General features: G+C 44.9%; 1 protein-coding gene across 2 annotated transcripts in view; it reads right to left on the reverse strand.

Annotated features, from left to right (window-relative positions):
* The window catches only part of LOC310827454 (von Willebrand factor D and EGF domain-containing protein-like), a 199,603-nt gene that overhangs the window by 48,809 nt on the left and 135,230 nt on the right, over positions 1-15,564 (reverse strand). The gene's annotated exons all lie outside the window — the stretch shown is intronic.

Here is a 15,564-nt window from a genome sequence, read left to right on the forward strand (position 1 = left end):
TCTTTCTTGTATGTCATCCTTTTCAATCTGACTTAATAGCATCTTGGAAGGGGGAGAATTTCTATCAGGAAAACAACTGCTTTCTCAGTATGCCTTTCCCCCTTTTCTATAATACACACGTTAGTGTTAATTAGTAAAATAAAAACTTGAGTGGAAGAAGGTGGTCTATTTTAAGGGTGAACCTCAGCAAAATGGCTTGAGAAAGATACTAGAATGCACCTTCCAGCTTTGCATACCAGTTCAAATTAACACAATTATATAAATACACTGTAAAGGATGTTGTCAGGATGATCTTTTACATAGGACCATAGGAATCTAAGTGAGAACATTTGTAGCCCAATATTGTCAACACTGAATGGAATCATTTCTCTAGTATTCAGACAGGAGTCTTTCTCAGCCCTTCCTGGAGATGGTGGAGACTGAACCCACCAACTTGCATACAGATGCTCTATCACTGGGCTATGACTTAACCAGATTTTGATGTGTTTGCAAAAATAGTGCATATGATAAACACCTTTTTGAGACATAGAAATGCATGCTATTTCTTAATATACTCTTACTGTCACCCCTCTCCATGGGAGAGGCCTTTCCCCATCAATACCACCCCTGCCCTCCCTTTCTGAATAAGGCTACAGACTTTCAAGACTGGAAGAGCCTTACAAAATCAAGCTGCCATTCAAAAGCAGGCTTATCCATGCATCAGATCTCTTCTGCATAGTACTTTCCCCGATTTAATGCATAGAATCGCCACTGCAGTGATCCAGTAGCACATCATGCAGAAATCAAGGACAATGGAGGTCCTAGTGCTACAATGGATTCAGAAAGAAATTTTCTCCTACATCAGTGTTACTGACAGCAGGTAGTCCTGATTCCTTACCAAAGTCTTTGTATGTTATTTTGTTTTAAACATCTACTCTATACGTTTCCCTATAACCATAGGGGGCAGCTTATAGCATTAATGCACCACAAAATGGAGTTGTTTGGGAATATCCATAGTGCAGTTGGGTCTTCACCACTGTGTGCACTATAGAGATTGCCTAGTGAGATTTTGAACTGATGAATAAAATGCAATGGGAACCATAACATGGGGATGTCTGTTGAAAACTGCTAATGTTGGAATAAATTTCCCGTTTCCTCTTCCATTTACTTCTGAACTGTACTTTTGCCGGCAGGATAATCACATTATTTCTCATTTGAAGCACTACATAATTTACCAACCCCTGAGAAGAAAGTAGGTTTCGTTAATAGAAATTAGAATCAGGGGCAGCATTTTTTATTTATTTCTTAAAGTGGCACTTTTTGTCTAACAAAGAAAGGGTGAAACTGCAAGGTTTTTCTAAGGTCATGGTTCATATCTTCAAATCGTATTTCATGCAATCAATCAATACTTTTAAATCTATATACCATAAATCTATATGCAGAGGTGGAGCTGGTTAGACTTATTCATTTTGCTTATTTAACCTGCCAAGTAATTAAATATTGGATTGGATGGGAGAAAATACCAATAACAGTATTCAAGGTCAAAGTTGACTTTATATTCCCCTCCACAAAGTGTTTTGCATATGCAGTACCAAACTGGATTTCCTTCCTTCCTTCCTTCCCTTCCTTCCTTCCTTCCTTCCTTCCTTCCTTCCTTCCTGTGTCATGCATCTTTGGAAATATGTAAGCAGAATGAGCTACAGCTGCAGTGACTTCCTCCTAATGTGAGTATTTGCCAAGTTGCATGCTTGGTATTATGGGGAACGTCAATGTCTTTGTAGCTTAAAAAAAATAAAAGGGAAGGGCCATGGCCACATTGTTTATTACTTATGGCAAGTGTGCTGCAGAAAAGGCCTTTGGCTAGTACTTAAACAATTTAAAATTGTGTGTGTGTGTGTATTGTGTTGTTTGGTATTATATTATGTATCCTTGTGTTTTTATATTGTATTTTATATTTATATTTATACTATGATCCTCAGATGAAAGGCAGTATAGAAACAAAAGAAAGAAAGAAAGAAAGGAAGAAAGGAAGAAAGAAAGAAAGAAAGAAAGAAAGAAAGAAAGAAAGAAAGAAAGAAAGAAAGAGTGCTTATTAAAGATTAGCATTTAGTGCTGGGGGATCTACCTGCAAATATTCCTTTGAAACATTGACTTGGCTATAATTGTAAATTGGGGTAGTATTACTCATGTTATCTTCTTGCAAGGAATCCCAAACCTGCTTTTCTTCCTATCTTAGTTTTCAGCATCACTGGATCTGAAAACCATAGATCAGGAAAGTAGCCAGAGTGCTTCTATATGACTGGAAACATTATTACATGCTTTGGTGACAACCAGGCTAAATTATTACAACTGGCTTGACACAAGTCTGCCTTTGAAAAGTGTTTGGAAATCACAGTTGGAACAAAATCCTGCAGCCAGAATTTGGGCTTGGGTGTGTTTTCTGGAGCACGTGACTCCACTATTGGATATTATTTATCGGCTCCCTCCCTGTGTTCCATTTGTGAGCACAATCTGAAGCATTGGTTTTTACCTTTGAAGCCACAAATGGTTTAGGGAACACCCCTATCCCTTGCCTATCCATGTAAATTTAGCTCTCCTTCCACTAGGTGGTAGGTGTGAATGGTGTGATTGACAGCTGATGTCTGATCAAATTGATGCCAGTGGAGAATAAACCAGTGGGTACCAAATGACTGAAGAGGGTTTTTATTGCCCTTCTACCCATGAGAGTTAGAAATTCTCTCAATTCCTCTTCTTTAAATAAATATTTAGATATCGATATAATGAAATGCCTCAATAGATAGATGCGTTAGCAGTCCTGTTCACAATTAAACCTGTGTTACTTCCACCTGGGCATTTACCCACCATTGGATCATTATGAGCCGCTCTGACTGGCCATGCTGAATATTTCCCCCACTTGGCTTCCTATTTTCTTGTCACAGCTTTACAATGTACTCTATAATTTTAAGAATGCATCTCATTATTAAGACAATTCAATAAATTTTCAATTTGTATAGCTTTAGTATCGTTAACATTCAGTAGCACACTCTGAATAGCTCATCCTTCATTTAGAGAAATGACTGCAAAGAAACATTTCTCTGACGTATTGTGCTCTGTGGTTCATTACTTTAAACTAGAAACATATGCCACCAACACCACATATGCCTTATCTAAATTGTCGGGAGAGTATAGAAAAATTATTTTAGTCTAAGGAGTCTTGCTACAAGAGTGTAAGATATCGTCCCATCTTTCCATTTATCTCTCTTCGCCTCTTTATTAACCGCTTCTCTGGGTTTCCCCTCTGAATTTCTTTTGTGACACAGAGAATCTATAACCTAACCAGGCTTTTTTAAAAAAAATAATAGGGATAGGGGGAAACCAAGAAGACTGAACAAGTCAACAAAATTATCAGAGAAAATGACATGGTATGGGCACTCAACAATGTCAGAAGCCATGTTTTTATATGCACTGGTGCTCAACACTCTACATACGTGTGTGTGTGTGTGTGTGTGTGTGTGTGTGTAGTATAGCCTTCTAGTCAAGTATAACTATATGCTAAAATTTAACAGGTTTCTACTAGGGCTGGGCGATAACTGGTTTTCAATAGTGTGGTATATCACCAGCTAAACATCATGATATATCAATATATCACGATATCTGAAATAATAATAATTTATAATTTAATATTTTATTATTTATACCCCGCCCATCTGGCTGGGTTTCCCCAGCCACTCTGGGCGGCTTCCAACCGAATATTAAAAACAGTACAGCATCAGACATTAAAAACTTCCCTAAAGAGAGCTGCCTTCAGTTGTCTTTTAAAAGTAAAATAGTTGTTTATTGCTTTGACATCTGCTGGGAGGGTGTTCCACAGGGCAGGCGCTACTACCGAGAAGGCCCTCTGTCTGGTTCCCTGTAACCTTACTTCTCACAATGAGGGAACCGCCAGAAGGCCCTCAGCGCTGGATCTCAGTGTCCGGGCTGAATGATGGGGGTGGAGACACTCCTTCAGGTATACAGGACCGAGGGTGTTTAGGGCTTTAAAGGTCAGCACCAACACATTGAATTGTGCTCGGAAACGTACTGGGAGCCAATGCAGATCTCTCAGCACCCGTGTTATGTGGTCCCGGCAGCCACTCCCAGTCACCAGTCTAGCTGCCGCATTCTGGATTAATTGCAATTTCCGGGTCACCTTCAAAGGTAGTCCCACGTAGAGCGCGTTGCAGTAGTCCAAGCGGGAGATAACTAGAGCATGCACCACTCTGGCAAGACAGTCCGCGGGCAGGTAGGGTCTTAGCCTGCGTTCCAGGTGGAGCTGGTAGACAGCTGCCCTGGACACAGAATTAACCTGTGCCTCCATGGACAGCTGTGAGTCCAAAATGACTTCCAGGCTGCGCACCTGGTCCTTTAGGGGCACAGTTACCCCATTCAGGACCAGGGAATCCCCCACACCCGCCTGCCCCTGTCCTCCCAAAACAGTACTTCTGTCTTGTCAGGATTCAACCTCAATCTGTTAGCCACCATCCATCCTCCAACTGCCTCCAGGCACTCACACAGGACCTTCACCGCCTTCACTGGTTCTGATTTAAAGGAGAGGTAGAGCTGGGTGTCATCTGCATACTGATGAACACCCAGCCCAACCCCCCTGATGATCTCTCCCAGCAGCTTCATATAGATATTAAAAAGCATGGGGGAGAGGACGGAACCCTGAGGCACCCCACAAGTGAGAGCCCAGGGGTCTGAACACTCATCCTCCACCACCACTTTCTGGACACGATCCAGGAGAAAGGAGCGGAACCACCCTATAACAGTGCCCCCAGCTCCCAGCCCCTCTAGACTGTCCAGAAGGATGTTATGGTCAATGGTGTCAAAGGCCGCTGAGAGATCCAGCAGAACTAGGAAACAGCTCTCACCTTTGTCCCTAGCCCACTGGAGATCATCAACCAGCGCGACCAAGGCAGTTTCAGTCCCATGGTGAGGCCTGAATCCCGATTGGAAGGGATCCAAATGGTCTGCATCCTCCAGGCGTGCTTGGAGTTGTTTGGCAACCACCCGCTCAATCACCTTGCCCAAGAATGGTAAATTTGAGACTGGGCGATAGTTGGCCAAATTGGCTGGGTCTAAAGATTTTTTTTAAGAAGCGGTTTAATGACCGCCTCTTTCAGCAGGTCTGGGAAGGCTCCCTCACAGAGGGAAGCATTCACCACCCCGCAGAGCCCATCGCCCAGCCCTTCCCGGCTCGCTTTTATCAGCCAGTATGGGCAAGGATCTGGGACGCAGGTGGCGCTGTGGGTTAAAGCCTCAGCGCCTAGGACTTGCCGATCGAAAGGTTGGCGGTTCGAATCCCTGCGGCGGGGTGCGCTCCCACTGCTCGGTCCCAGCGCCTGCCAACCTAGCAGTTCGAAAGCACCTCCGGGTGCAAGTAGATAAATAGGGACCGCTTACCAGCGGGAAGGTAAACGGCGTTTCCGTGTGCGGCTCTGGCTCGCCAGAGCAGCGATGTCACGCTGGCCACGTGACCCGGAAGTGTCTCCGGACAGCGCTGGCCCCTGGCCTCTTGAGTGAGATGGGCGCACAACCCCAGAGTCTGTCAAGACTGGCCCGTACGGGCAGGGGTACCTTTACCTTTATGGGCAAGGATCAAGGAGACAGGTGGTCGGTTTCACTTGTCCAAGCAGCCTGTCCACATCCTCAGAGGTAACAGATTGGAATTGATCCCATGTAACAGGACTAGATAGAACTCTAGCACTCTCCCACCCTGGCCTTGCTCCCACGGTGGAGTCTACCTCCTTCTGAATCTGAGCGACTTTATCTGCAAAGAACTTTGCAAAATCATTGCAGGAGATCTTGGGGTCCCTACCAGGCCCCGGTGGTGCAGGTGGTTCTGATAGATTGTGAACCACCTGAAAAAGTCTCCTGCTGCTGTTTTCTGCAGATGCAATGGAGGCAGTGAAGAAGGGCCTCTTCGCCATCACCATTGCCACTTGGTAGGCTCGACGTTGAGCTCTAGCCCATGTCCGGTCTGATTCAGAATGAGTTTTCCGCCACCGGAGCTCTAGCCGTCTCAACGATTGTTTCATCACCCTCAGCTCCGGGGGAAACCACGGGACTGTCCGGGCTCCATGCAATCGGAGAGGGCGCTTCAGAGCCAGACAGTCAATAGCCCTGGTTAACTCCGCATTCCAGCGGGCCACCAGGGAATCAGCTGAAAGGCCATCAACTTGGGATAAAACATCCCCTACCACTCTCTGGAAGACAATTGGATCCATTAAGTGGCGGGGGCAGACCATCCGAATCGGTCCCACCTCCTTGCAGAAGGGAAGGGTTGCGGAGAAGTCCAGTTGCACCAGGAAGTGATCTGACCATGGCACTTCTTTTGTTTCTCTTTTAGTTAATGTCAGATCACCAACATCCGTAGAGGTAAACACCAAGTCTAAGGCATGTCCGCGGCTATGAGTTGGGCCAAAATTATTCAGGGACAGCCCCATGGAGGCCATGCTTTCCACGAAGTCCCAAGTGGCCCCTTGTAAGGTCGTGTCGGCATGGATGTTAAAATCCCCCAGGACAACCAAGCTAGGTGTCTCCAGGAGCATATCCGCCACGACCTGAAGCAGCTCGGGCAGGGAATCCTTGGTGCAGCGGGGAGGTCGGTACACCAATAGGAATCCTGTACTGCCCCTATTGCTCAACTTCCAGAACATGCACTCAGAGAACTGGGTCTTCCCAATAGGACGCCTGGTGCAGACTAATGACTTCCTAAAAATCACTGCAACCCCCCCTCCCTGCCCACATGACCTGGGTTGCTGTGCAATGCCCGTGCGTAAGAGAAACCTGGTGGGCAAGCAGCGGCAAGGACAGGCCCATCTGCTTCATCCAACCAGGTCTCTGTCACACATGCCAGGTCAAATCCTCCATCCACAATCAGGTCGTGGATGGCAGTGGTTTTGTTCATCATTGACCTGGCATTGCACAGCAACACTTTCAGGTCATGTGGGTTTCCCTTGCTGATTCCAGTATCCTTCCAGTCAGGACCAGACCTGGAGGCAGGGATAGTCCTCAAACAACTACTAAACCTGCCTCCTCGGTAATGACATGGTCTGGTCTTAGCGTAACTCCTCCTCCTGCCCATGATCACTGAGATCGGGTGTCCCAATACATTCCCTCCTGTGGAACCTGCCCCAGCCATTCTATTGGCTGAGGCCCACTTCCAGGCAGCCCTGACCCTTCCCCTTAAAAGGCAAAATGCAAACTATATAATAACTTAACAGAATAATAAAAATAGAAGCACAGCAAAAAACAATAGTGCTAAAATTAAACTACTCCCCACCCTAACTAAATACTTAACCAACCGCAAGCAGAAATAAAATTATAAAATTATAAAACATTATAAAAAACAACAACCACCATTTAAGGTGCAACAAATTAAAAACATTTAAAACCATTTTGTCACTTGCTGCAGGTAGCTGCTCAGGCCTCTAAACTGTAGTGGTGAGTGCAGGCCCCGCCCCCTAGGCCAGATGGAATTGGCAGGAGAGGGAGCGGTCCTCCCAACACTCACGCAGGCAGCAACAGCAGCAGTGTCCCAGAGGCCTTGATGGAGGCCCTCAAGCTGTGGCGGTGAGTGCAGGCTCCGCCCCCTAGGCCAGATGGAGTTGGCAGGAAAGGGAGCACTCACTAGAGCAGCAGCAGCAGCAATAAGGAAGGAACTACACAGAAGTGAACAGGACAATGTCCTGGCAACTGCTACTGCTTAAGGGTCTAAAACAGGTAAATGATGATATTATTAATCACCTCAATGTACTACTCAAATTCACCAGACAAACTTTGCATGTACATGTGTATACATGACATCTATTTAAAAGGGGGCTTCCAATGTGACTGTGATCGTGTCAACTAATTCACTCAGTCTCCTCAAATGATTCATAGATCGTTCAGATTCTGTGTCAATGAGGAAATTCAGAGGAAGGAATTAAGTCCGTATAGTTAGAGCTATGGTTTTCCCAGTAGTGATGTATGGAAGTGAGAGCTGGACCATAAAGAAGGCTGATCGCCGAAGAATTGATGCTTTTGAATTATGGTGCTGGAGGAGACTCTTGAGAGTCCCATGGACTGCAAGAAGATCAAACCTATCCATTCTGAAGGAAATCAGCCCTGAGTGCTCACTGGAAGGACAGATCCTGAAGCTGAGGCTCCAATACTTTGGCCACCTCACGAGAAGAGAAGACTCCCTGGAAAAGACCCTGATGTTGGGAAAGATGGAGGGCACAAGGAGAAGGGGATGACAGAGGACGAGATGGTTGGATAGTGTTCTCAAAGCTACCAGCATGAGTTTGACCAAGCTGTGGGATGCGGTGGAAGACAGGAGTGTCTGGAGTGCTCTGGTCCATGGGGTCATGAAGAGTTGGACACGACTAAACAACAAAACCTCTTAACTACATCCATTTCCCATTTATCTTTCTTTCTCAAAAAAAGTAAACTGCTTATAATTTTGGTGTAGAGCAAGGGTGAAGAACCTCAGGCCCAAGGGGTCAAATATAGCCCTCCAGTCCAGCTCTCTATCCAGCGCTTAGCATCCTCTTCAGGCTATACCCTTCTCCAGAACCTTCATTGGTCCTAAAATGAATGTGTGTGTGTGTGTGTGTGTGTGTGCGCGCGCGCTTGTCTTCACTGTATAAAATGCTGTTTCATTATTGTTGTTGTATGCATTATCATAGTTTATTTTTTCAGTTAAAATATAAAACAATTATGTGTGATAACCACAGGAACCAGTATATGAACCAGGCAGATATGGATTAGGATGCAGTTGCAATCCTAATGACATTCATAATTCGTTTCCAGTAAATTAATGGGATTGAATTCCAAGTAACTCTAGTAAAAAATGGACATATATTTGTTCTCCAAATCTCAAAGATTTCTCAGTACATCTCCATGTAGAGTGTGTGTATGTGTGTGTGTGTGTGTGTAAGCATTCACTGGTAGTTTACCAGTGAGATGTTTTTAAAAGTTTAGCTGAAATAAAAACGGTGGCAAACACTGTTGCAAAGACTTCATTGCTGCCAAGTGAGTGGTGCTAAAATCTTGAGTTATTTTATAGCGAAAGAGGTTGTATTAAGTGAGAGCAATCTATTTACTCATGTCATATTAAAGGACTTATTTATTTATCTCAGAGTCCAGATCATTCCTTGGTTTTCAAATGAAAATCTTTCAGAACAGTGTAATTGACATTTAAATCCATTTATTGCTGCATTTGAATAAAATGAGATCGAAGAATTTGAAAGCTTCAATCATTAAAGCAAACACAGTCCTGGCATGCAGCAATGATGAGGTGGAGTGCAAGTCAGAGGATATTTTTCTGAACTGTATAAGATGTGAGAGGAAATAGCATTTAATTCTAGTTAATCCATTTAATGCTTAAGATATTCCCCAAATGCTGCACTAGATATATCCCTCTCCGTGCCAGCTACTTCATTATGAAAAGGGCAACATAAAGCTACAGAGAGCATTTAGCAGGAGGAAACAATCAGAATTCAGGGCTATGGTGAGTGTAACATTGCACTGAAAAGCAGAAGGATATGCTGAACCTAAAGGAACGATGAAGAATTGGGTAGGACACCAAATCCCACTCTTCTCTCCTCATGTTCCCTACATAAGTAGGAGGAAAAATGCTGGAAGGCCTATTGGCCCTCATGTACTTGGAATAACATTACATCACGAATGCACATTGTCAACTGGAAAACAATCAGTAAAAAGAGGAAAGCAATGGTTATTTTTGGACACCTGTCAAATTCACAATGAAGTAATCCATTTTCATGGATCATTTCTGAATCAGATGTGGAGAGTGCTGGCCTGCCTATCATTAAATTCAGAGGATATTAAGTACATTTATGTCCCAGTAGAAAATTAAATGTTCCTAGGTTATTCATGCTAGTTAAATAATGTTTAGCGTAGTAGCAGTAAAAACTGCCAATGATGAAATAGCAATGGTGGTGATTATGTTTGTTGACCACGCACATGCCAGCCATTAGACCTGTTCCCTTACTTCTGCTGTGGTATCCTTCAGTTATGTAAACACGCCAGATGGGAGTTAATAACAGCAGGGGGCAAACCCTGAGTACTCCAATTTCTGACAAACTATGTGATATATATGGGTCTTTGCAGCTGTCTACTCTTCACACATTGACTTGTCCTAAAATGTTCATCCCATGGATGATGCCATAAAACTACTTATGCATAAGTATTTCGAGGATGCTGCTGGGACATCATTAGCTCTTCATTCCTACAAACCAGACCAAATATAATATTAGCCAGATGAAAGAAAGGATTGTCCTGTCCCCCCCCCCCCCCCAATATCTGATCTTTTAGATAAGAAAGTTGACAAATTTCCTTATGCAACCTCCCTGGTATGTCTTTCCAGCTTTCTGCAGCACCTGAAATTAACATGAAAGTTTTGGAGGCAGTTTGAGAGAAGGGTGGGAGAAATTGAATACAGTGGAACCTCGAGTTACAAACGACTCAGGTTACAAATGCTTCAGGTTACAAACTCCGCTAACCTGGAAGAGTTACCTTGAGTTGAGAACTTTGCCCCAGGATGAGAACAGAAATCGTGTGCCGGTGGTGCAGCAGCAGCAAGAGGCCCCATTAGCGAATGCACGCCTCTAGTTAAGAACAGCTTCAGGTTAAGAAAGAACCTCGTTCATAACTAGAGGTACCACTGTATGTCAGTTTTAAACAAAAAGGGGGAAACCTCCATATTTGGAACAGCCAAAATTATTTTTTTTTTAAGCAGTGGAATGCTGTACCACTGAGAATTCCCCCCCTCTAAACTCTATTGAAGCCGAAAGTGAAGCTTTCTTTGCTTAACCTCTGCTTTGTGCATTCTATCTCCTTTCTCATCCCAGTCTCTATATTTACCAGTAGTGAAATACTAAGCATGTCTGCTCAGAACTACGCTCCACTGAGTTGAATGCTGCTGCTTTCCAAGTCGGTGCAGGCTCCATGTAAATGGGGATGAGCAGTTTTTGTACAGTTTCCTTAAAATGGGATGCAAGTTTAAAATTAAAATAAATAAATAAAACTGGCTTCTTTCTAAATCATACCAGTCTTATAACTCCCGAACTGACCTGTTAGATCAGATAGATGGAGTTGTACCCTTGAGGTTCTTCTGGAAAGTCCATCTATTTATATACTCCTAAACACAACCTAGAGGGACGCGGGTGGCGCTGTGGGTTAAACCACAGAGCCTAGGACTAGGTCAGCGGTTCGAATCCCAGCGACAGGGTGAGCTCCCGTTGCTCGGTCCCTGCTCCTGCCAACCTAGCAGTTCGAAAGCATGTCAAAGTGTAAGTAGATAAATAGGTACTGCTCTGGCGGGAAGGTAAACGGCGTTTCTGTGCACTGCTCTGGTTCACCAGAAGCGGCTTAGTCATGCTGGCCACATGACGGCCGGCTCCCTCGGCCAATAAAGTGAGATGAGCTCCGCAACCCCAGAGTTGGCCACGACCTAATAGTCAGGGGTCTTTTTACCCTTTACTTTTAAACACAACCTGCACACCATGTGACCAAGCTGACAGTGAATCCAGTGGTTCATGGTCAGAAGCAGGTTGTAGGAACAGAGGAATGGGAGGTCCCATGCTCTGAGCAGAAATCCACTTACTTTTTCGCCCCATAGGACGCACCGGCCCCTAGGACGCACCTAGGTTTTTTGGGAGGAAATAAAGGAAAAAAATTTTATCCCCCCCCCCCAGGTGCGGGGCTGAGCGGGGGAAGCCCAGTTTCCCCCGACCCCAGAACAGGCTGCTATCCACTAGCCGTGGGAGAGCCGCGTGATTTCACGCGGCTCTCCTCTCCCACGGCTAGCGGAGTGCTGCGTGAAGCCCGAAGCTTGGGGTGTGCTGAGCTCAGCGTGCCCCAAGCTTCTGGGTGCCGGCAAGGTCTCCGCTAGCCATGGGAAAGCTGCACGGCTCTCCCACGTTTAGCAGATAGTTTCCTGAAGCCTGGAGAGCGGGAGGGGTCGGTGCGCACCAACCCCCCTCGCTCTCCAGGCTTCAGCGAAAGCCTGCATTCGCCCCATAGGACACACACACATTTCCCCTTCATTTTTGGAGGGGAAAAATTGTGTCCTATAGGGCAAAAAATACGGTACATAGCATTGGATATCGCCCTGAATATAGCCCACTGGGCCTACTAGTCAGATGGGCAGTCATACAGGTCTGTTGGGCTATGTTGGACTTTGGTTGGTCACAAGTTATGCAGTTGATTCCTATTTTACAGTTTTTGAGAGCTGACATGGGATGAAAAGGCATTTGGTATTTTATCATTGGCCCACAGTAGTAATTAATATTTGACTGTTCTTGACAGCTGACATTCAGTGGTATTTAGTATTTCACAGTGGACAGCTTATGAGATTTCATGTCTGATGCCTGCCAGAATCAAAAATGTAAATATTTGTTTCAACTCTAATTAGAAGATAATATTTGTTTGTGAAAAATGTGATAACAGCACAGAACTACATACATTCATGACTTTAATAGAAATAGTGCCAGCAGTGAAAGTACAAGTTACTCATTTAAGGTGAGACTGCAAGGTAACAAAGGAAAATAAAACAAGTAGATGATGCAATAGAATTTTAGGATATAGAATACTAAGATTATTATTGCTAATATATTTCAAGGATGCATCAGTGATAATTAAAACTGAAAAAATGATTTGATTCTTATGGCCAGGATGTGAAACTATGAAAAGAATAGTTATGGAAATCTGTAAGAGATGTCAGAGAGCACTAGGTAAAGGTAAAGGTACCCCTGCCCGTACGGGCCAGTCTTGCCAGACTCTGGGGTTGGTGCGCCCATCTCACTCAAGAGGCCGGGGGCCAGCGCTGTCCGGAGACACTTCCGGGTCACGTGGCCAGCGTGACATCGCTGCTCTGGCCAGAGCCAGAGCCAGAGCCAGAGCCAGAGCCGCACACGGAAACGCCGTTTACCTTCCCGCTAGTAAGCGGTCCCTATTTATCTACTTGCACCCAGGGGTGCTTTCGAACTGCTAGGTTGGCAGGCGCTGGGACCGAACGACGGGAGCGCACCCCGCCGCAGGGATTCGAACCGCCGACCTTTTGATCGGCAAGCCCTAGGCGCTGAGGTTTTACCCACAGCGCCACCTGCGTCCCCAGAGAGCACTAGCTTCCAGTAAATTTATATGTGAATTTATGAATCAGGATTGTACCTACTGTCCTCTTTCCCAAACACCACGTGCTCATTCTTCAGAATCTCTGAACTGGAGGTTGGATCCAGAAAAACCTCCACACCACCCTCCTAGTAGCTCACACAGCTGCACAAAAAGGCTCCCTTGAGGGTCAAAAGACCTCAATGAATGGGGCGGGGACTGTGACATAGATTGCTGCAAGGGAAGGGAATACCTCAAAACTGGCTACAGGCAACCTGTGCAGGTGGAGCTTCTGAATATCAGTGTTACTTATTATTTTCTGGGATCCCCTCTTTCCTCTCTGTCCTCCTCATAGTCCCGTGACCTTTAAGAGAGGCTGTGCAATGGGCTGAGAGTCTGCTGGGGTGTAGAGGACAGTGAAGTCAGTTTTCCCCAACTTCATTACACATCTGTTTCCCAAGATCCAAGTCCAAGGCTAAACACACACAAATGTACTTAACCTGTTCAGTTCCTAATCACACTGGAAGCCAACATGCAAACAACTTGCAGAAACATTGAAATGTTTGGATGCTGGGAGTGAGGATAATGGACACATATGCAGCAGCCTTTCCATAGTATCCTGAACGTTATTTTTCACATTAAGGAAAAAATAGCTGTGAACTGCCTTTTTATGACAGCATAAGTAGAGTATTGGACTTTTTACAGATAAATGCACATACACATATATATGTTACATTAAAGGTACAACAGGTAGATAATGTTCCCATTATCTGGATAATTATGAAATTACTCAGAAGGGTGTTCTCTAAAGACAGAGCAATCCATCAAAATTATTTTCATTTTGAATTTCATTACCTTAATGCACACAGTAGCCAGCTAGCTTTCAAAATCACTAGCCAGATAAAGTGGGAAGAAAGCCAGGGCATTCAGGTCTTTAGCAATATTATTTTTTTCGTACATTTGTAAACATATAAATTAGGCGCATTTGGCAAGGGACTGATTGGGTGTATTTATTAAGTACAAAGACAAAATGAGAAGAAACAGATCAGTTTAGCCCTGTAAGGCATTATTCTATACATGAAATTAAGACAGCATGGAAAGTGAACTGGACCATACAAGCTGCCTGTTAGGCTCCCACAAAAGGTAGGGATGCTCACATTTGTAAAAGATAAGGCTATCAATTGCTACTAGCTATGATAGCTATGTTCTGTTGTTGTGCATATCCTCCAGCATGCCGCAGAGGAAACTGGGACGCTCATCTTTAGGGGCTGTGCTCCTGGAGTTTTGTCAGCACGCTGAGAGAGTGGGGGTGGGGGACAGACAGCAGTGCACTGATTGGTGGATGTGGGGCAAGTAGAGACATAAGTATGGGGAAAGGTGTAGAGTGACAATACAACCTAAACTTCTGGTAAACTTCAATTAAGACTCTGAATCTCTACGGCATGGAAAGGCGCTGCTCTGGCTCTTAGGCACTCAGCAATGAACCCCTGCTCCCTTCTCTGGTGCACAGTTTTCCACTGAGAGGGTGTGTTGAACCAAAGGGGAATTGTTCTGGAGGCCCTGCAAATGCCATCTTGGGTGGTCAAGATAACCCACAATTAATTGCTAGTTGTTGTAATCATGATCACATATATGTTTAATATTCACTTGCTTTGATATAAGTTAATTGGCTTGTTTATGATACTATCCTTACCAGTGGGCTTGGGGTGCTGCCACCTATGACCTCATCTGGTCAGATAAAGTGATAGGAAGTCCTGCCAAGGAGGTCCTGCTGCTTTGGGTGTAAAGAATGTATGCCCCTTTGCTTGGGTGCTCACAAGCCATCTCCTTGCTGCAGTGTCCATCCCGTGTTTGCTGTAAGTCTACACCTTTCTTTAAGAAAACATTCAAGCTGACCACTGTCATTTTTGACATCCTTGTTTGGTATCTCTGCACCCACCTACTCCCATGAGCCCTCCTTTGGGCCAGTGAATCGGGACAGAGAGCAGAAAGCCAATTTTTCAATTGGAGACTGAAAGTGATAGGAGAGGTTTGCTCTGCATTCTTCCACATCTCTACACTGGAGGAGGAAGAGCCAGAAGTAGCACTTGGAGTGTTTTGGGATGGGCAAGCATCAGGGAGAAGCAGGCAGGCAGGCAAGGAGAGGCATCTGCGCTGCTGGTACCACTGTTGCAGCTCCAGCCACAGCTGCTGTGGGGAGGCAACAAAGAAAGGCATGAAGGAGCCAGCACAATCTGCGCTAGTGACTCTTTTGGGGACTGCATTCCCCCAGGAACCCAAAGAGAACATCCTGGGATCCGAAGCTGGTATGGCTTCCATAATTCTGGAATGTCCCAATCAAATCGGGACTATTGTGGGGAGTGCACTTTGGTGCACTGCTCCTGTTAGAAGGCTTCCCATGGGTTGACACAGCATAAGAACATGATGCTG

The sequence above is a fragment of the Podarcis gaigeae genome (genome assembly GCF_964106915.1).
Source record: "Podarcis gaigeae genome assembly, chromosome: 1".
Lineage (NCBI taxonomy): Eukaryota > Metazoa > Chordata > Lepidosauria > Squamata > Lacertidae > Podarcis > Podarcis gaigeae.